Below are 23,475 nucleotides of genomic sequence, written 5' to 3'. Positions count from 1 at the left end.
TTCGGAGACAGTGTTTGATGGGAAATGTGGCATGCCAGTGTTTTCCTAGTGAATGCATCTTGGATTAGTTTGCTGCTTTTTTGAAGAGATTCCATTTTGAAAAACAAGAACCTAATGTGATGGATTTATCTTCAGAGATGAACAGACATGGGAAGAATCCAGTGAGTCACAAGCTAGAAGATCAGAAGAAGGTAAGACAATTTCCTTTTGCTTGGTCTTTTTGTTTATGCTTAGAGAGAAGTTTGTAAATTGAAAATGAATGTGCTTTAGGAAATAAAGTAACATACTATTTCATGGAAGTAAATCCTACCCTATAGCCAAGCATATCTGTGGGTTTGGATTTCATTACCAGTTGGTGGTTTTGTTTCTGAAGTCTTCTGAATTCATCCATCCAGTGGGTTGGCAAAGGACTCTATGGTGTTCTCTCACTCTTGACTTTTAGAAATCCTAGTGACCTGCTGGCCTGATCTCATGGAACAGTTTTCTGAGATCCAGGGTGAGGTATGATTCATGGGGCATTGCTGGAGTAATGGAGCAAGTTGGAGCTCTCCTAAAGGAGAACACTTGCCTTGCTACCAGTAGAAGGTGCAGTTGACATTTGCAGTTCTCCAGTTTCATGTCCTTGGGGTACATCAATATAAGCTTTCTCGTTTTTACAGCTGGCCTGGAAAGAGAGTCATGAAGAAACTGTGAGCTTTGGTTTGACTCTTCATGTTTGATGTTGAAAGAACTAATGGAAAATATAAAAATAGGGCTTTACTAATATATATATATATATATATTTTATGGATTTAAAGAAGTTCTGAGTGAGAACCTGGGAATTGAGTATCGAGGTTTGCACATAAACCTCATTTTTTCTACATTCTTACCTGCTAAACTGCTGTAGAGTGGTGAGGTCATCAGAAGGGTCAAAGATGGTGCCCAGGAGAGGAATCCCACTCATAATGAAATATATTCTCTTTCGTAGTGCTTTCATTGACTCCATTAGTACAGGAGAGGTGTGTGGGGACCCAGTCAGTTGCTGAAGCACAAAAGCAAGGAATAGAGAGATAATAGAAAGGATATTTTGTGTCAGACCTGGATCTAGGGGGCATGATTAAAGTTTGCTTTTACATCTGGCTTGGAAATTTGCTTACTAGTCATCTGGTAGTTCCAGGAGACAACTAGCTCTTTTGCAGTTTTGGAGGTAAGATGTTTAGAAGAGGTCATATAGACAATAGCTTGTTAATTTGCTCTGACATTTAGACCAGGGCTACTAGGAAAGGTGCTACATTGATTGATCCTTTGCACGACTCCAAGCAAGAATGGGTGTGCTATTAATGTCCCGTTTGGTTCATTCACTGGGTTTACCTGCAGTATAAGTAAATCATGGAAATACTAAGTAATGTAAAATCCAAGATGCCTGGAATCCATTTTGACTTCAATGTGGATATAGATTTCTCAAAAGTAAATGTGTTACTAAGAATGCTGTTGGTGTTTCAAATGGGTCAGCACTTTTTTTTTCTTCTGCTGATACTAAGGGTGTTGTTCCAAAGGAGATGGTAAGATCGGTTTTCCGTCCAAAGCACAGTATGCAATTTCTTAACTATGGGGAGCAATTTAATCATTTTTCTCTAGCTACAATTTTAAAATGTCCTTAACCCTGATGGATTTCTCTCTCAGATTGAAGACAAGGGAAGTGGGTAATAGGTAAGCAATTAATACCACAGAATTCTGATTTTTGAAGGCAGTCTTTCTTTACTGGAAGGGAAGTCCCTTTGCAGGTGTTATCATTTTCTTTCCTGAACAAAAAATATTTTCTGCAAACACAGAAGGGATAGCAAGCTACAGAATGGAGTGAACTCTCTCAAAATCATTCTGAAAATTCCTTGTATGGAACTTTACACAATGATCTGTCATGATGCTTAGTTTCCCAGGCGAGTTCACAAAGGGCCATTCAGCTCATAGAGAAAAGTAATAGCGTTTAGACAAACTATGGAGAGCCATGATTCTGTTTGTGTTGGATGAGAAGATCCCCATCTCACTGAAACCTCACCTTTTAGTTGATAGGGAAGTGGGGAAGGCAGGAACATTTTCAATGAGCATTATCAAGGGGAAAATGGGATTCTAATGATTTGCTAGCTACCCAGTTGATTTGAACATTCACACTGAGTAAGCTGGAACCTCAGATATTGATCAATCAATTGATCAGTACTTCAGATTCAAATTTGCTAAGTGTCAGCAGGGATATCTAGTCTCAATGACAGTTTTGTGAGTTTGTATTAAGGAGAAAAAGGAAACGTTAATATCATAAATCTTTGCAGACTAAGCTCTGGGCGCAGCCCTGCCACCACACAATTACCCGTAGAGATTATAAGAGCATTCATGTAATTACTTCAAGTGTTTGTAGTCCTTCATGATGAATTAATTTAACAGGCACAGTGTTCCACATCAGAGAAATAAAATGCATTTATTCCAACTCATGACTTAATCCAGAGGTGAAGCGTCTTTTTGGTGTAACTGAAAAATGTGTTCTTCTCATAATGCTTGGCATGTGGTAGCTATTTAAAGCAAGGTGAATTGAACTGGCTTCAGTACATGCTCCTGTTTTGAACAATGTGCCACTGATTTTTTTGTTCAGTTTACGAATAGCTCACTAGTTTTTGTTCTCCCCTTAAAATATATGAGTTTGGCTTTGTATGCTCTGCTTCTGAGTAGGAACTGTTAGGACACTGAGCGTATGAGTTTGTGAGTATGGTTCTGCTGCACACAGTGAGTCCGTGAATGTCAGGGAAGAGAGAAATTTATGGAGTGCTTACTATACCATGTGCATGCTTGGTCCTTTCCAGTTTGTGAAGAACATATATTTCTACAGAGATAAAAGGTGCTTTTTTACCTTTTTTATATCTCCTTAAGAGATTTGGTCCTGTAAAAATAATGATCAGTTCGTTAAAAATATATATACAATAATAAGAATATATATATATGTGTATATATATATACATATGTGTATATGTATATATATATATATATACCATTATTCAAAACTACAGAGTTCAGAAGTGTGTGTGACTTCTTGGGCTTCTTCAAAATAATACCCCATCACCTGACTAAATCTGGAAAACATACTTGAAAGTTAAAAGATATCATATCCACAAGTGCTATCTGAAGTACTCTTCATTATGGATAAAGCCGAGATGTGAATCTTACAGGGGTTGAGAATACTTCTAAGAATCTCAAATTGACTTGGATTAGTGTAAGGCTGGGTGAAATTCAACTCACTTTTTGATTCCTGTGATGTTTATCAGTAGAATTTTCAGTCAAGATTGGCCCATAATCCCTGCTTTTGGCATTCTGTTTCTGGAATGCCCCAGATGGGAAAATTTCCGTGGCATCTGAGTTCCTGCATGCCCATAATGTGGTGTTTTATTTTTGAAAACTTGACCTTTTGACCCATGTTTTCTCACTGATGCCAGTGTGTTTGGTGTATTGTTTTCGACTAATTTCATCGTTTTATGGGATTCTTTCTGCAAAAGCCCCTGGAACAGTAAAAGCCCAGTAGGTACAAATGTCACTTCAGTTTAATTAACTGTGACCTTGAATTGAAAAGCAGAGCTCAGTAGATTTTACTGTCAGTCTAATTGCAGTAGTTTACAGCTGAGACAGCCCTGGGACACTGCATTATTGCTCCATGAATATTTTGTGTATTAAACCAAAGCATTTGTCCTAGTCCACAGTTCGCTAGGTATTGCTAAAAAGGATAGCAGGATACATATTTTGAGATTGTAACAATGAAATGCAATACGTATTTAGGGACCGGTTGGAATGCTTTTGTTTCTCTGTTCCCTAAAGCAGAAAGGGATGACAGTATTATTGCTTGTTTGCAGAGATTGACATTCATGGAAATGTCTAAGATTGATGTCATCACATGTTCTCATTGCCTAAAATCAGGTCTTTCACATGCTAGTTAGCATTATTTTCACACTGCCTTGCTAGATCCTCCAGATAAATTCTAACGCATCTTGTCTTTATATATGATGGCGGTTGTTTCAGAAGTAACACAGTCTGGGTGTAGTGAGTGAGAGAGTCTGAGATGTGGAAAGCCATGTTAAGTGAGAGAAACAACTGAGTTAATTAATAGAAGAGGAGGTGCTGATTTGGAGAAAGCCTGCTGTTTTAAGGGCAGCCCCACTGGTATTGTGGCCTTAACATCAAGGTTAGGTTGGAGATTAGAAAAAGCTTCATCTACCGGTGACAATGAGGGCTTCCACAGTGTCTCTCCACATAGACTAGTTTTCATTTGTTTGTTTTTCAGTTGACTTCAGACAGAAGTGTGGTCTAGCCGTATCATCTCTGCATACAATGTGAGGCTACTCCAGTAATGTTGCTGAAAACCTTACTCATGATTACCAGTGCTTGAGAGAGTAAAGACAATTTATTAATTTAAATCTAGCCTAATTCTTCTCTTAGTATCTTTCTTTTTAGTGTGCTGATTCTTTTAGACAACATCTGTCGCATTTTCTTGCAGTATTGGTAAAATAGCATCATTTTAGTGTCAAAAAGTATATTGGGATTGTCATCACAGGTGTTGAGAACTACTTGATATTGTTTCTGTTGGAAATTGATTAAAAATCTGTTTTCTTAAGAGAAAATATGAAGATAAATCACTTAAGAAGAGAAGGTTTAGGATAGATCCAGGCTTTTCATTCTTAGATCTTCTTGAAGGATGGACTCATTCAGTGGTGTTTTATTTTTATAAATCTGCCTGACTTTTTTTTTTTGTTAGTGTATATGAGGTATGTTAAAAGGACTTTTAGGGATAATGTCGTTTCTGAAGCAAAGTTACATCATTTATTAATCATCTGATTGTGAAGCATGACTGCTAATATGAGTGGATTATCTAGTGGTCTCAACAAAATTGATTAGTCATCTGGTTACTGGTTATCCAAACTTTTAATTTTTGAAATTCATTGAGCAGCCATTATGCAATTCCGTTGTATAAATCTGGAATCCAGGTACAAATACAAATATGAATGTCATGTTCACAAGAAACTGGTACTGGAATTGTGGCATACTATGATATCATTAAAGATTGTCCCTATTTCTCCCTCTGCCTCATCATCTCTTAAAAAAGGGTACTGCAAACAACTGTCACCAACCACTTTACCAGGAGTTCTCTAGGGATGAGTTATATAAGGTGGGCTTTTCTGTGAAGCAGTGATTCTAGAAATTTCTCTCTCAGACTGAAATTTCCAAGTTCAGACTTGGATAGAATTTCTTTTAAATCTTCTATCATATGATAGGTGGTTTATATGGCTACCTGCCTTTTGGGTCCTGGCAGCAGACATATTCAATGTCAACAGACTTGGGCTAATGGGAAGAACTGGAAATAGATAAAAGTGAATACTGTATACCATGCTTAATGGTTCTGTTCCTTTGTTCTAAACTAGACCATGTTCCATTTCCTGATTGGTGGATTTTAGATATCAACAGATGTAATGACTGCATATTCTTCCTAGAAATAGATAGATAAAACTGGCAGGTCCAAACTAGATGATACTTGAGTTTTGTGATACATGTTTTATGCATTTTGAAGACAGAATTATATGTAAATTCTTGTTATGATTACTAGTTATCATTAATTGTGATCTCAACAATGACTCCTAAGCTATAAGATTCAGTAAGTTTTAATTCCTGTTTCTTCTTAAACCCTTTTTCTTGTCTTGATATTAACATGTGAGTTCTGATTTTTATCATTCCATAAAGGAATGATGGAGACTAATTTTTTCTTCTAAAATATGTTGGAAAGGGGCGCCTGTGTGGCTCAGTGGGTTAAGCTGCTGCCTTCGGCTCAGGTCATGATCTCGGGGTCCCGGGATTGAGTCCCACATCAGGTTCTCTGCTCAGCAGGGAGCCTGCTTCCGCCTCTCTCTCTCTCTCCCTCTCTGCCTGCCTCTCTGCCTACTAGTGATCTCTTTCTGTCAAATAAATAAATAAAATCTTAAAAAAAAAATATGTTCGGGGTGCCTGGGTGGCTCAGTGGGTTAAGCCGCTGCCTTCGGCTCAGGTCATGATCGCAGGGTCCTGGGATAGAGCCCCGCATCGGGCTCTCTGCTTGGCAGGGAGCCTGCTTCCTTCTCTCTCTCTCTGCCTGCCTCTCTGCCTGCTTGTGATCTCTCTGTCAAATAAATAAATAAAATCTTAAAAAAAAATATGTTGAAAAAATGTGACCATATACAATGGAAAAAACTTGAAATACACTAATATACCAGTTTCCTCTCACCTTTCTATACATACATACATACATCCTTCAACAGATTTCTGTGTTAATGTTTATAATATTTATATTTATACACACACACAACTTTTTAAAGCAAAGATTAGAATATTGTGTGGCCTGTTTTGAATGGCTGATCATGTCATTGTCAGTTTCTCCTTAAGATTGTCTTCCTAAAAGGCCTGGGGCTTTTCTCCATTTGATCACATAAATACATACTTTTGAATATAACACAATGATTTTGAAACTGTAGTTTAACCATATCTGTTTCCTCCTTTGAGATTCCAGGTAAGTATAAAAGGGTGGACTGAGATTTCACAAATCTTACCCTGAGGTAACAAAGTAGCAAAACCTTGGAATGCATGTAAAAATACCATTAAAGAGTATTGAATGTTAAAATTGGGTGGGAGAGGAAAAAAAAGACTTTTGCTCATTTCCAATGGCCAAAGATGAGATTAATCACAAAATCGGGGTGTACTTTGGTACCGGAATGGAATGGGAAACAAGAACTGGATATATAAAGAGAGAGGAGGAGTCTGAGATGACCCCTGAGTGGATTGACATGCCCAGTGTGTTTCTGTGTACAGCAGGCTACCTGCTGGTGAGCAGAGCCATCTGATTTCATAGCCCTGGGACAGGGTAGACAGAACTTTTTGTTTTCCTTACACGTGGACTGACCAGATTTCTCCCAGGCACAATAGTCAGTGAATGTGCCATGCCTGGAATAAGAATTACATGAAAAAAAGCAAATTTAATGATATGTTATAAAAGCAGTGGACATAAAAAAAAATTGTCAATTTTATTTGCAAATTTGGAAAATTTTTATGATAAACAGAAAACCATTAGATCTTCAAAGTGTGTTCTGAGGAACAGCAGTAGTATTCTCATCAGGGAATGTGTAAGAAATGCAGGGTCTCAGGCCCTACACCAAACCTGCTGAATCAGAATGTGCTTTTTCACAAGATTTCCAGGTGATTCTCATACACAGTAGTACTGGAGAAGCACTGGCCGAGAGCTCATGCCTGGGGCTCCTCAGTGGGACGAAGCTTTGTTTACCCATTGTTGCAATAAAATGCCCTTTATTTTCTATCTTCTGGTTCCCGTTTCCTTTCCTGACTTCTCTCCCAGTATTTCTGGAACGATCAGCTAAATAAACTACTTTCACAGGAATCATCGTTTCAAGGTCTACTCTGGCAGAAACCTAAACTAAGACATTCTATACTAGGGCTCTAGTATCCGTAGTGTTAATTTGTTTCAGTCAGCTAGTGTTGGACTCTATGTTAGCATAGTTATTTGGAATTCAAGTTTTTCAAGAATTCTTCTACCTCTTTTATTCATTCCTATTTTATTCTTGGATATCTGCAGTGCACACCCAGATAATAATATCAACACTGTACAGTCCCTGTCAATTAACAGGTGATCTGCACCCAGGCCAGCTGCTGCCACCTCCCACTGCCAGGCCATTGTCAGTGGCCTCTGCACAAATTGCTAATTGACCCAAGAAGTCGCTGGAGGAGCTGTGAGCACCTTTGCCCATCTTCTGCCTTCACCTTATTAACTAAAAAAACAAACAAGACACAATTAGTGAACCTGGTGTTTGGAGTGGGTTCTTGTGTGAAATCTTTCCATTTGTTCCTCTTTTCCTTTGCAATTCCTTGTTGGAGAAGCTCTATATACACAAAACAATCTCTACATGGAAACGAAGGACTAGCATTATAAAAAGAGTATCCATATAAAGGCTCCTAAACTCTCCTAAAAGTAGATCTTCTCTGAGAAACTGTAATGCCTCAGTTCCCGGAGCCAGATCTGGTTTCCTACTATCCTCAAAGCTGGAATCACAGCTCCAGTGAACGGATCTGAAAATACTAACCGTGTTAGTTGTATGGATGAAGATGAATCGTGAACCTGCCCCAAGAGGAGGACTCTGTTAGGGGAGTGGATCACAAATGAACAGTACGATGGAGAAAAAAAAATGGTGATACCCATGATCTTATGTTAATTAGGAAGAAACACGGCCCAATAATAAAACTTGGCTCAGTATTTCACACATGACCTCATCAGTCAGGCTAGCAGTGTCTTTGGGAGGATCCAGTAAAAAAGTAGCCTCGTAAATAGTTAAGAGCAAAGGATCTAGAATACGACTACCTGAGTTTGATTCTTGGGTCTGGTGCTTCCTCAGATTACTGAACCCCTGTCTTCTCTTAGTTTCTCTGTTGTGTTATTTTATAAAATGGGAGTATTGAAAAAAAAAAACCACATATATAAAACATTTGGAGCAATGTCTTGCACCTAGGAAACACTGAATAATTGGTAGTTTTGAAGGGTGAACTACAGTTGGGCATGGTTTAAAACTATGTATAAAAACTATGGGGGAATATATTAGTAAGAAGTGATGCATCTTGATTCTTACATTCTATAATTTCTGTGCCTTACTCTCCTGAGCTTGACTCTCCTCCTCTATATAATTTAGGGATCAAGAGAGCTTTGAGATTTTAGAGAGACACTGACTCGGGACTGCTATTACTAGTCTTTTAGCGGCATTGGGTATTGTTCCAGTTGGCATGGGACCCTAAGCAGTGTTTCTTACATGATATATATAGGAAATATATTCACAATTTCCAACCACTGACTTAAAAATCAATTATAGGATCCATCCCCTATCTGTATTGATTTTCCTTAACTCAAAAATAAATTTGTTATATACAATCATGTGTATATTTCATAGAAGAGCACAATTATCGTACTTCAATTTAAATCTGAAGATGTCAGTTCCAAGAATTAACACAAGAAAATACCTTTTTATCATTTTCGAAATCATTTATTATGATCGGTTTTCATGTTTCATGGAACTAGCTATTCTTTATAAATGTTTCCTGACACATATCATGGTAAACAGTGTAGCTGTGTAAAAGTTAATAAAAATGGGCACTGTTACATTGCCTGTTTAGAAGTAGTTCTTGTGAGTGTTTTTGCATAATGGTGAAGTTGTTCCTTAGTGCCCAGTGGATAGTCCTTAGCGAAGAATGTTCTACACATTCTTCTACAGAGGGTTCTCCGTAGTGCTTGCTCTCTTCCAGTTAACTAAGCCATTGTTTCAGAAACAGAGATGGAGGTTAGTGCATTCAGGATAGTATTGTTGCCCTTAGTTGTATTACACATTGCATTGTAGCATAATACTTTGTTTGAAGATGGAAATTATCAGTCTAAGAATCAAGCACAGATTTAAAAGATACGATGTTTTTACTGACTTCAGTGTGTATTTATATATTTATTGAGTGCCTACTAACACTCTTCGGTAGATAACAGTAATACATTTTACTGTGTTAACTGCATTACTAATGGCTAAATCCATATATATCCATCACTTCCGCCTTGCATAACAAAGCGGGTTGGGCTTCTAACTAATATTTAAATAGCAAGCAATCTGTAGTTTACAAAGGACTTTTCCTTGCATTTCTGTCCACCCTCACAACTTGTGGGTCCAATACTTTTACTGTCCATTTTAGCAATGAACTTGTCCTAGACGAGAGAACTTACCAGGTTGTACCTCCTTCTTTGGGTCAATGGTCTATGATTTTATTTTAAAGTTTATCTACCTATGTTTAGCATGTTTTCTATGTGCATGGAAATCATTTCTTAATCTAACATATTAATGTATTGTTAAAAATCTTTTTGAAAGATATAAATCTATGGAAGACTTTCTAGTGTTTCTGCTAAACTTTTATGCTATGTGAGTCTGAGTATAATACTTTTCTAAGCAAGTGGTTTTCTTTTTTCTTTTTCGTTTTAAAGCAAATGTTTTTCAAGAGCCCCTCCCAAATGATTTTGAAAAGATGTGAAAAATGTGAGCCCAGATTTGGGAAACTGCATTTCTTTATTGGCATTCAACCTGGTTTGGTCACATTTGACTTGTCACATTTGGGAACTTACACTCAAGGTTCTCTATCTATCTTATTAAAGGTGACGGATTTCATTAAATCACATTAGGAAGCTTCATTTAATTGTTAGGAAAATATGTTGTAAGGAACACAGGTCACATTTAAATTTGATAGGCTACATGGAGAAAAATCATTGCCAGTCCACACGGGTAGGGCCACACTCCATCTCAGCTTCTCATCAGCCAGCAGATAACCCGCAAAACTTGGCTCCCTGGTCTCCTGGCTGTGCCAGTGACACATGTGAGTACACGCAGGTATGTAAGCCACTGTGCTCTCCTGGAGGGAGGCAGGATGTTCTCTTGGACCACATTCACATTCAGAATTTGCTCATCATGGTGGAAATGAATGGAAAGTGGGATCTGTCCTGGAGATAAGACTGTTAGCCATTTTAACCCATGTCCATTTTTTTGAGGGAATATTAAAAAATAAAATGGATACGTGTCCATCATTGGACCTAATTTATAAGACGTTTGATTGATCTAATGCAAAATGAAGATGAGAATAGTGTTCTATATAAATAGCCATTTTGACTTTATACTGTAATAAGTATCTTTCAATAGTGCTCCAGTTACAAGAATCACATTTTCCTTTAGGTGTGTTTTCACACATACTAATAACCTTAAGGGATTAATTTAAATGGGCGCATTTAGTTCTGAGGCAAGGCGGCCCCTCCTTAAGAATGTGCCTGAAAGCACATGAATTCTCCTGCTTATTTTTCACATTTTCTGCTGGTAGTTAATTTTACACCTTGTTTATTGTTTTGGGGTTTTTTTTTTTTGTTAACATTAGTTGTTCTCCCTTGAAACTCTTACTAGCTGCTTGATGAAACAGCATTGTTAGGTGCCATGTAGTACTTTTACTTCATGCTGTCTCAGTAAGGAGGGCTTCTATCTTTTAACAGTTGCTGGTATTGGCAAATCGTCGTGCTTGCAAATAACAGATAAACAACACCTTGCAGGGACTTGTCACTCTCTAATTAACACTGGGAAAGGATGAGGGTTAAACTCAAAAAACAACATAATGCCTTACTCTGCTTTGCTTTGTAAAATATTTTTATAGAATCATGAACTGATGCAATGATTTCCACATTGCTTTGGGGGAAGAGTACAATAAAAGTTAAATAAAAATGTGCCTTCACATTTCAGTCCCACTTGTTATTTTAGAAATGTCTTTCATATCCATTATCAGGTACCAAATTAGTGTTCTGGCTAAGTATATGATACCAAGAGGATTCATGGATATAACAATGATTTTCTTTTTAATGCATCCGGATTTATCACTTGCCTTCTGAAATGACTTTCTAGTGCATTTTGATTACAATCTGAACTCTTTGACATGGCCCATCGGGGTCCAGCATAATCCAATTCTCATTCTCCCTCCCATTTCCTGCCACCTTTCTCTCCCTCATTCTGTATGAGGCCTGTTGGTGATCCGCCAGTACGTTCTTTGAACAACCAAGGGCTTTCTCTCTTTCAGGTCTTTGCACTGTTCTTTCTGCCTGAAGTATCTGTTGCTCTATTTTTTTGCGTGAATGACCTCTCATCATTCAGGGATAGGGTATTAATGTAATTTCCTCCAGAAAGTGCTTCCTCGCCCACTCCATCATTGTGTTCTGTTGATTTTCTTTCTAGTAATCCTTTCAATGTGTCCTCTTACCCATGGAACTGCTTGCTTGTTTATAGTCTGCCTCTATTAGGTTAAGGACACTATCTTTCTTGGTCAGCATTGTGTTGGAAACCTTGCATGTGGTATAAACTCAAGAACTGTTGCTGTGGAACAAAGGAGAAAAATCCATGTAAATCCACAAACAACCATTTATTCAGCAAAGGTTTCGTGAGTACTTGCTAAATTGGGGTTATTTTTTTAATAAAAAACTAAAGAAGGAAGATTAAAAACAAAAACAAAAAACCATCTTACTCCCAAGCAGTTCTCTAAAAAATCATTAAATATGAAAATGGGCAAACTTTCACCCAAGACAAGGGCATTTTGGTTGGAGTAAATGCTTATGAAGATTCTCTGCCCAAACATACCTTTGGAACTTTATTTCTCTCTATGAGGGAAGAGTGGAATTTTCTTTTTGAAAGATTTATTTATTTGAGAGAGAGAGAAGAAGACAGTCCACAGCAGGGGAGGAGCTGAGGGAGAAGGAGAATCTCAAGCAGATTCCGGGCTGAAGGCAGAACTGGATTTGGGGATCCCTCCCATGACGCTGAGATCTTGACCCGCACTGAAACCAAGAGTCAGAGGCTTAACTGACTGTGCCACCCAGGTGCCTCAAGAGTGGAATTTTCAAAACACAACTATCTGTGCAGCCTCCTCTATTTTCACTGACTCTCTGAATCCTTTCAGCTCTAGAAGGTGAGAGAAATAACAGGTTTAAAAGTTTAAGTACTTTCATTACAAACCATCTAGCTATTTATTTATGAATTAATCCATGGTATTTTGTAAGTAGAAGAGATGATACCTCTTAGGATTTAAGATGGTTGGATACTGACTGATCTAAGTATTTCTGTGATATTTGGACCTTGTCTATTTAAGCAGTATCAACAGTGAAAGGCTAACATTATTGAACATGTAAGGTTTGATTGTTTTTACTCACAAATAGAGGGTAAAAGGATAGTCCAATTTTATTTAAGTTTTGAAATCATTATAAGTGCCTCACCTATCATCTTAGCACAGACACTATCAACTTCTTGAGTAGTAGTCCAGAATTCTGATTATTTAGTGGACAGTGGAAAAGGGCAGAGTCAGTCCTACTTACCCATGCAAGTAGAGCTAAACCCATCTCATCAGTCCATGCTATTGTTTTTTGCTGCCAGATGGTGCTGACAGGTGTTTCTTTATAGCCGAACTGGTAATGGCAACTAGTGGTGGATGTTCTCTGACAGAATATGATCTGCTTCCTAGGGCTAAGCTGGGCTATATTTTTGCCACTACCTGCAGTATTCAATGTTCCTTCTTTTCAGGTAAGATAATACCCATCTCCCAGACATTGGCCAGCACCAGGGATGCTGTTTCCAGGGTATTTTTCCTTCAGGCATTTAGATATCATTTTTGTCTCCTAGACCTCATTTTTCTTTTCTACCAACAGACACAATGTTTTACACCCTTTACCTGGGTAGTTGGCCTCTTCTAAAACTTCCTTAAGCCCTAGAATCTGAATCAGTGACTCCAGGGTAATTTCCAGCAGCTCACATGCTAGGAAAGAGAAAATACCAATATGAAAACTATACCAATATATTCCGTAATGAGCCGTGCTGCTGTGTAAAGTATATTAGTCAACAGATGTGTTGCTTTCCTTACCTCTGTAGTATTAAGCATATCCATTCTCAGAAACATTCGGTAGTATTATAATTTATACTGACCACCAGCTAGCTTCTTGCACCTGAAGTCTTAATCTGTTAATTCTGATAATATCATTTGGCCAAAAGTATTAGGATTCTTTCCTTGAAGAAAAAAACTTTATTTTTGGTAGTTAGGAGAGCACTTTCCTGGGTAAGAAAATATAATTAGCCCTTTATATGCTTGTTTTATACAGCTAGATTCTTTCCAATATTCAGAAAGACTGGGAGTCCATTAGCACACACTGTTGTTTTATTTTTTTCTCAAAGATAATGGGCTTTTCATACTCTTGTTTACAAACATAATTAAAAATAGGCTTTTATGGAGAGGAACTTAATTCTAATAGAATGTTGATTAACCAAAGTGTTATTTAGTTTTTTCTAAAAATCTTTGAGAGCACCTGATATAAATTTAGGATTATTCTAAGAGAAAGCAAAGCTAGAGCAGCTACTTCAAAGTAGAAAACAGAGCTTAAAAAGTATTCAGATGCTCTATCTGTGCTTACTGATACAGTATCCACTAGGCACTGTAGCTATTACAATTTAAATTAATAAAAATTAAAGAATTCAGTTCTGCAGTTTCAACAAGCATATTTCAAGTGCTCAATCTTTACATGTGACTAATGGCTACCATATAGGAAAACACATTTACATATTTATAGCAAATTCTATTGGACTGAAATACAGTCCTGGTTAGAATGCAATATAGAATGGGAAAGTAGGGGTATCAGAATCAGAGTTAGAACAATGAAAGTCAGAGGAACAGAACCGTCATGGAAGGTGTTTGGTCTTCCTTTTGCACACAAAGTTGGAGTGGGAAGCCATCATTGTTCCATGAAAAAGGGGATAATAACCTTTTTGCTTGCCACTAATTTAGTAAAATAAAGTGTTTGAAAAGATGTTAAAAGTCAGACCAATTACCAAGTTAATATTTAAAATGTTTTTATTGCTTATTTTTGCTTACATGGACTAATCCAAAGCACCCTACTTTAAGAGCAATGAGTGGGATGATCAGTTTTGCGTTATATATAAAGAAAAGAATTTGAATTGTCATAAGCTCTTATCCATAATAAATTAGTTGATAGTAAACTTTCACTACTAAACCAACATGAAGACTTTCCAAAAATGCTTTCCATGATCTCGTGGGGAACTAAATGCTGTTTCAAATCTTAGAACATGACAAGGTTGTCAGCCAACAAATGAGTCTCAGGGCAAAAGTACAGAGGTCAAAAAGGATCTCAGAATACTTGCAAAAATACATGTAATATTCCTTATCATTTTAGCAAATGATTTAACATCATGTTTATATCCATTTATGTTGTAGTTCAACTTGTCATATATATTTTATTGTCTTTTTGCCAAATGATAAGATGCACAAAGCCATATGTTTCCTAAGCTCCTCTTGGACAGAAATTTTACTAAAGCTAGAACAAGAAAAATATTACCCACTCAGCAAGGACTTTGTTAGTTAAATTTGTGTTCTAGAGGTGTTGTTCCAGAATGGGTATTATGGAAGCCCATTTTCCATGAGGTCATATCAGATCACTTTGGGTACAAATTGTAAAACCAATGGTACCTCAGAAAAGCTTGATGAAACTGTTATATTTATTAAAAATGAAAGAATATCATGGAGTTTAAATATTAATACAAATAAGATACATGAATACTTAATTTACCAGAAATGTGAAATCTCAGCAGACTGAATTGTGTTCCATGTAGTAATTACAGAATGATAAAGCCAAAAAAAAACCCCAAAAAACCAAAAACCCCCAAAAAACCTTAGGGATGGCATAGTTCACTCTGAAAGTAAGAAATCTGAGGCGCAGGGTGGCCATGTGACTTTTTCAAGTTCACACTATTGAATACTGTCAGAACTGTGATCAAAGATACATACAAAAGTAGTTTTGATTCCACTAGTTGATTTTAATTTTTTAAATTGAATTGAATCTTTTAAGGATGTATTTATTGATTTTAGAGAGAGAGAGCTTGAGCAGGAAAGGGAGAGGGAGAGAGATTCTCAAACAGTCTCTGCACTGAGCGTGGAGCCCAATGTGAGGCTTGATCTCATGACCATGAGATCACGACCTGAGCAGAAACCCAGAGCAGACACTTAACTGATTGTACCACCCAGGAGCCCTGATTTAATTTTTTTTTAAATCAGGCAGTCCGTTACAATATTTAACATCTTATAATTCCCACATTTTATTTTATTTTATTTTTTAATATTTTATTTATTTATTTGTTAGAGAGAGCACAAGCAGGGGGAGCAGCAGGCAGAGCAGGTGAAGCAGGCTTCCCGCTGAGGAAGGAGCCCAACGAGGGACTCAATCTCAGGACCCTAGGATCATGACGTGAGCCATAGGCAGCCTCTTTTTTTTTTTTTTTTTTTTAAAGATTTTATTTATTTATTTGACAGAGAGAGAAATCACAAGTAGACGGAGAGGGAGGCAGAGAGAGAGGAAGGGAAGCAGGCTCCCTGCTGAGCAGAGAGCCCGATGCGGGACTCGATCCCATGACCCTGAGATCATGACCTGAGCCGAAGGCAGCGGCCTAACCCACTGAGCCACCCAGGTGCCCCAGCCGTAGGCAGCCTCTTAACCAACTGAGCCAACTAGGTGTTTCGTAATTCCTACATTTTAAAAACATAAATTTATATATGTATATACCAATGATTCCCAAATTTAACACTCTCAGAAATGCTTGTCTTAATTTTATGGGCTAATACATGTGTACTGTTAGAGGTGACCAGTGATAGGATAGGAACAACCCAGTAGTACACTTGAATTGAGCTTCATTTGCCATCTTCTTGCCAATTTCAGACACTGATGTTCACACCCCACCTTGTGTTGTAGTTCCTCATGACTGCAACTATTTGTTTGGTGACTGCAACTATTCAGGTACTTTATGTCCCCGGTCTTAAGCATCTCTGTATCCTGGTGCTTAGACTTAGGCCTAGTGCAGTCTCTGTTTTTGTTGATTGAATGAGTGAACGATCAGAATAATCTATCCTGTAAAGATCTCATTTTGGTTAAGTACCTATAAAAATAATTCACATGAAAAATATAGTCTGAAACTTAAAAATACTCTTTTTGTCTCTTCTTCTAAAAGAAAAATTTTAATGTTAATACAGCATTGTTTTTTGTTTGATGAGAAAAACAAAATTATGTAACTTTGATTCGTTTAAAAAAAAAGAAACTTTTTTCCCCCAAATTTCAAATCCCTTTTAGAAAAGAATTATAGTTGGCTCTCTGGACACTGAGTAGCGGGCGATGAAGGCAGTGGACTGTAAGTTAGCACTAGGTATAGCAAAGTAAAACCTAGGGATGACTGGTAGGAGCAAGCTAAAGAAACTGTCCATTTGGGGAATATTCCAGAGCTTTAAGTAAAGACAGGTCAGCATCCAGGAATCTGAGTTTCTCAAAGCAGTGTAGGAGCATCAAGCCCCATCAAAGCAAAACAGCCCAGATTAGCTGAGGCTGGAGATACAATATCTAAATATTGAAAGAAAGATTGCATAACGAAAAAACTTGAAGAAGATCTTGGTAGCATGAAATAGTAGGAAAAACATGGGCTTTGAAGAGGTAGTAGTTCAAATTCTGGCTCCCTCACTTAATAGATCTGTGAATTTAGTTCAGTAACTTAACCATAGTGAGACTCAGCTTTCCTTATCTGTAAAATGGGTTTGTAATGTTAGTTTCCCTTTCCAGAACATCGCCTGCCCAGAGACTACTAGTCAGCAAGCATTCTCTTACATAGGGCAAATGTGGATGCTCTTTTAAAATCACTTCTACTATCTTTATTTTGTAGATGACAAAGTAACACTATGTTCCAACAAATATATTGGACATCATCTTAGCAAAAAAGCTGAAAAGTACACTTTCTTAAAAGAAAATTTGCAAATAATATTTGTCCATACTTGGATCAACAGAGTGTATAAGTGCATATGATGTGTGTGTGCTTATTATATTGTCCATCAAGTATGATTTATGGATGTGATACATACTACACAGACATGTACACACATACACTCTGTAGTTAGCCAGTTGGGAATATCTGAAAATGACAGGTTAATTTATAATCAGGGAAATGTCATATGTAACAAAAATTGACTGATTTAAGACCTGAAAGTATTATTTTATACTGGGGTCATAGTTGAAAAGAAAATTAAAATTTCACTCTTCTTAGAAATCATTTCCCAGTGTTCTTACGGAGAGAACCTACTTTTGTTCCTCTTTTTGGATTCTAGTGACACTTAGTTGAGTGGTGTGGAGGATGGTAAGGGATTGCTGCTGCTGAAGTCCTATAATTATGGAAGAAGATAATTGTCCACGGACTAATGAGAAGGTTCACAAAATCCCTTATCCCTGACAAGGAGGTCAGTGGACTTTGGAGAAAGGAGTTTTAACCTAGTTGATCAGTTTAACTTTACCATCAAATCATATAAAGTCCCTTGCTGAAGTCTTAGCTTAAAACAATTTGTTTTTTACATAGAAACAATAATGAAGAGAGCCACAAGAGGACATCTTAAACTGACCTTGAATTTTAGTCATCTACCACGTATGTTTTACAAAAAATAGAGGTTAAAGGCATGGGTTCTGAAGTGGGACAGGCTGGGTCCAAGCATCAGTTCGTCTATTTCCTAGCTGCATCAGCCTGGTCAGGTGCCTTAGTCTCATGCTTTCGTTTCTTCATCTGCAAAATAGGGACAGTAATAATCTGTCTTCATAGGGTTTTTGAGAACATTAAAGATGCAACAGCAGATTCCCAGCAGGAGGAATGATGTTAAGATCCCACACTTGTGGTTTAAATAATTCATATCAGTGTGCTTATTCGTGGAGACTGATCATCAGGGGATTATACATAGAAGCTTATATGGAATTTGTGAATAGGCACAAAATTTTGCAGTGATTAGCGGCATGTTGTCGTCCTATAGATCTGTGTATGATTGTCAAGATTACTCTGTCTTTTCCTTGTGGTCATAGCTCCTTTAGCCTCAGTTTATTCATTTGAAAGATGGGGGTCATATCATTAGACGGTTATGATAATAAGGGTGATAAGCCATGTTAAGTCTCACTGTACAAAGCTCACTGTTCATTAAAATCACTGTCTTCTTAACAAAATCCCTCAGTGAATTATTTTCAATTTGAAACCTAATTTCTTAAAAGGAAAGTTACGATTAATTTAAAAATCTGTTACTTCTATCCATCTCAAACACTTTGAGAGATATTTGTCTATTTTATTAACTCTTGTGGACAATGGGATAAATTTTATCTGCTGGATTTCCTTGTAGGTTTTTAGGATTATTTTCTGTGGGAAACTTTACAGCATGAGTGTGATGTTCCTTATTTAATTATTTTGTGCAAACTCCAAAGTTGAAGATATTTCTGGGAGATATATAAAATATACATACAGTCAATCCTGTTAAACTCTACACAGATAGAAGAAGCTGGTACTTAGAGAATAACCAGATTTTTGAACTAGCCAATGTCGATACCTTGAGTGATTGGGAAGCCTTCTACTTGACCCGTCACATTCAAGCGTGTCAGCTGATTTCAAAATTTGAACATATAGCATATTATTCTAGATTTGCATATCTAAAACTGAGTGGCCCAGGAGGCAATCCTATATGAATATAAAATTATATGCATATATATATGTATATATATGATCTTGGATTTATGTATGCATATTATATGTGTGTTTATCTATGTGTGTGTTTAGATATACTCCGATACATTCATATGTGTGTAAATACACTCTCATATTTGATATTCATGCTAATTAATAAGAAAGTCTACCTGATTTTTAGTAACATGATGTTATGAATTTCTGAGATGGTTTAGGAATTGTGAAATATATTTTTCGTTCTGTTGAGGCAGATCATCTGAAACAGGATTCAGGGGTGGGTCACTGCATTGTTGTTAGAGACTAGAAATTCTGGGCCTCTTGTTGGGCAAGCTCTGCAGGTGCTTTGCACAGTGTCTGGCTCTGAGACCAGCTTTGGATCCTGCTTAGCTCATTGGGCTTTCCTCCCAGGTTTTTTGATCAGAAAACTGAAGGCCAGCTGCTGCCTGTCATTAGGAAGCTTAGTGAAAGTCAACATGGGACTGAAAGCTGGCTGGGGGCTGGTGGGGCACCGTCCACACGCTGCCTAAAGGTCACCTAGAAAAGGGCTTTCTAATGCTGCTGAGGACTTGCTGCATAACGTTCCTGCTCTAAAGCAGCCCCAGAGAGGTAGTAGATCAGTTTCAGGATGTTCTGTCATTATAGATATGTCTGGGAAATTTTGAACAAGGCTTGGGTGAGAAAATGGTCTTTCCTTGATGGCAAGTATATACTATTAGATTTGAATCAAGAGATTCCTTTTGTGTTTCTCTGAAGCTTTCACTGAAGTAGCTCCCTGTCCTTTCCTTGTCTCACAGCAGTCTTGCCCACTCATTGGCTTCTGTAATAGAGCCTTGAGGGGATGATTTATTTGCTCACCTTCCCTTAATGAAGACAATCAGATTTTGCCCTGTAGCCTAACTGTTCCCAGTCTCTGGTCTGGTATTTTTGGTTGGTGCTACTACATATGTCATGCTTGTTTACATATGCTAAATTGCTAAACTTTCCTACATTTCTCCAAATATTTTGGCTGAATATTTCCTCTGGCAGTTGATTAACCAGGTTGCCCATATACTAGGTATTGGGAATTTGTCCTGCTTTTATCTGACTATTTTATACAGTGGTGTATTTTTGTTGAGCAAAGCCCATTGGAGGAAAAGAAAATGCTGACATTTGAATGGCAAGCCCAGAGGGTGCAGGAAATGCCAGAGGAATTCTACAAATAGCCTTTCTCAGTGGCCTAGACAATTGGGATCTAATTCTTCTTGGGGAGCAGATGGAGGTGGTAAAAACTGAGCTGCTAAGTGGCCTGAGTCTCTGAGTTAAAGGGCTTGGTGCTGTGCCATGGAAACAGCCCTGCTTTTTCCCAGCCTGCAGCAAGGAGAGAAGCCAGCTTCCAGGGAAGACTGGGCCTGGGAGAGAAAAGAGAAACCCACACCGCCCTGGGATGGCCAGAAATGATTCGTTTTTAAAAATAATGGATCTGTTGAAAAGGAATGCCACTGTCGTACCAACACTATTAACACTCATTAACTCTATGGAGTGTGTGTGTGTGTGTGCGTGCACGAGCGCTCGTGTGCGTGTATTTTTATCCCTTAGATTTTAAACAATATAAAGCTGATTAGATCTTACTCCACCACATTAGCTTCCCTCTCTCTCTCTCTCTCAATCTGTCTCTCCCCGCCCTTTCTCCTCCCCTTGCTCTCTACTCATCCCTCCCCCAGCTCTGCTTTTCCCTCTTTTTCTCTTTTTCTCTCTCCCAAACAGCCAAAGGATTGTATTTGTGTGTGTGTGTGTGTGTGTGTGTGTGTGTGTGTGTGTGTGATTTGTGGGGGGTGGGGGTGGGAGGGAGGGAGTATTTGGGGCAGAAGTGAGCAAAAACAAGGTGTTTATAGCTTGTTAACTTGTCTAATGTAATGCTCTCTTCTTGATATTTAACCTTCTACGTCGTATCCCACGGTTGCCGTCTAAAGCCTGTGAAACTTACACGTTTACTGGCACAGCCTCCGTCACATGTTTAGTTACTAATTTTCGAACAAATTATACATGATTTTTACCTCTTCTCGTTTTCAGCAGATCTATTTAATGCCAATGACTAACAAAATCATAAAAGGAAAATCTTACTAAGTCCCCATGCTCTTGGAACAATAATAAAAAAGAGGCTAGGAAATTGTCTTTTAGCAGAGGAATTTTGGGTATTATCTCACACATTTACAACTACAGACACTTTATTTAATCATTTCTATTGCCCACAGGGGAGGTGGGGGTGGGAGCTAGGTAGTAGCTCATGTACACCTATTGAAAATACTGTCACGTCAAAGAGAGTAGCCACACAGAATTCTATAATCATCTTCTAGAATCATCTATCCCTGTTAAGAAAAAAAGAAAAAAAAAAAAAAGAGCCGCTTAGCCCTTCTTCTGGTGTTTAAATGAACATGCCCAATTATTTTAACCGGTTTCCACTGACTTGTCAAAAATCCTTGTGTATAATAATGGTGTGCCGGCGGCAAGACTGGACAGAAATACTGTACAGTAATTGATTTTGTTAGCTGAACATCTGGCAAAACAGCCTGGATATTTACTCGGAAGGAATGTTCCCCAACCAGAATAAGTTCACGGTTAGGTTTTAGGGCACTAAAGTGCCAGATCAGGCTGCACTGGGCATAAAACACATAGATGACGATAGGCAAGTAAGTCAGTAAAAGAAATGAGGAGAAGATGAGAAATAAGGAGAAGGAAATGAGGAAGAGAAGGAACACTTAGAACACATGGACTGAAGGTTAGAGGACATTTTTTCCAGACTTCCTTACTGGTTTCAAAATGGAAACACACAGTGATTGTAGGATAATTATTTTACTTCATATGATTTGTAGTTAGCTATTCATTTTCTTTTTTTAAATCTTATTTATTTGTCGGGGAAAGAGAGAGCACAAGCAGGGGAGGAGCAGGCAGAGAGAGAAGCAGACTCCCCTCTGAGCAGGCAGTCTGATGTGGGGTGCCCCGCTGAGCAGGGACTCAATTCCAGGACCCTGGGATCACGACCTGAGCCAAAGGCAGATACTTAACTGACTGAGCTGCCCAGGTGTCCCTGCTATTCATGTTTTTTTTTTTTTTTTTTTTAAGATTTTATTTATTTATTTGACAGACAGAGATCACAAGTAGACAGAGAAGCAGGCAGAGAGAGAGAGAGAGGAGGAGGAAGCAGGCTCCCTGCTGAGCAGAGAGCCCAATGCGGGGCTCGATCCCAGAACCCTGGGATCATGACCTGAGCTGAAGGCAGAGGCTTTAACCCACGGAGCCACCCAGGTGCCCCTGCTATTCATTTTCTTAAATGGGAGTTTTGCTTTTATAAATGCCACTAAGGAAAACCCAACTATGAGGGGAAAAAAAAAAAAAAGAATTCATTATTAAAATATAGTATCTGCCAAATTGCATCTGTGAACTGAATGAAGTTCAGTACTAATGGTTATGATAAACACTGTTATTTGGTTTGTTTCCTAGCTAACCTGTCTGGTGTGTGTATCTGTTTGTTGTGTGGTTTAGTTGACTTTCCCATGGGTGTATGATTTGACATGGGTGTATGTTTTGACAACAAAAGAAAGTTCACAGTGTGTTTTCTCTCACCCTAACTGATTTCTCTAAGTGGGCTATAAGTTACAGATTGCACTTTGGACCATAAAACATAGCTGGGGATATTTTTGTTGTCTTTTTAATTCTGTGGATCTTGTGTTAGCATATATTTCTTGTGGGACACTAAGAAAAATGTGTTCTAAGAAAATGGTCGCTCTTACTAAATACAAACGGTAGGATATGTTGGCACAACCTCCTTATTGGTATTCCTCAAATTGCAGCAGTTAATTAATTGTACCTACTAAGGTGGACTCCACAGTAGACTGAGATTGGCTTGTGGGAATGTATCCTACCAGTTTTTATACTCTAGCCCAGTTGCTGACATATGTTAGTTATTAAACGAAACGTATTGAACAAATCCCTCCATAATTTATATTTATTTTCAGCTCATCTTTTATCACACCAAACAAAAGTTTGCGGAAGAAATAAGCCATCATATTACAAATGTGAAGTGTATTTGCTTTGCTATGTATATGTATAATTTGAATATTTGTCATATTCATATAGTTCTAACTGGCTTTGTGACACCTACACTGTCTGGCAGATAAGTAATAAGGAACAAAAGGTAATGCACTTGAAATTGTTTAAAATAGGAGGAAACTTACCTTAACAGCACTGGAGATTCACTGAATTTGTAGTTTTTATTCAGTTGCTTGATGCATTCTGGGAATCTTTGAGCAACATCCTTTCAGTCATATAACTAGTT

The sequence above is a fragment of the Mustela nigripes genome, chromosome 6 (assembly GCF_022355385.1).
Source record: "Mustela nigripes isolate SB6536 chromosome 6, MUSNIG.SB6536, whole genome shotgun sequence".
NCBI classification, from domain to species: Eukaryota; Metazoa; Chordata; class Mammalia; order Carnivora; family Mustelidae; genus Mustela; species Mustela nigripes.
This window is presented reverse-complemented; position numbering follows the sequence as displayed.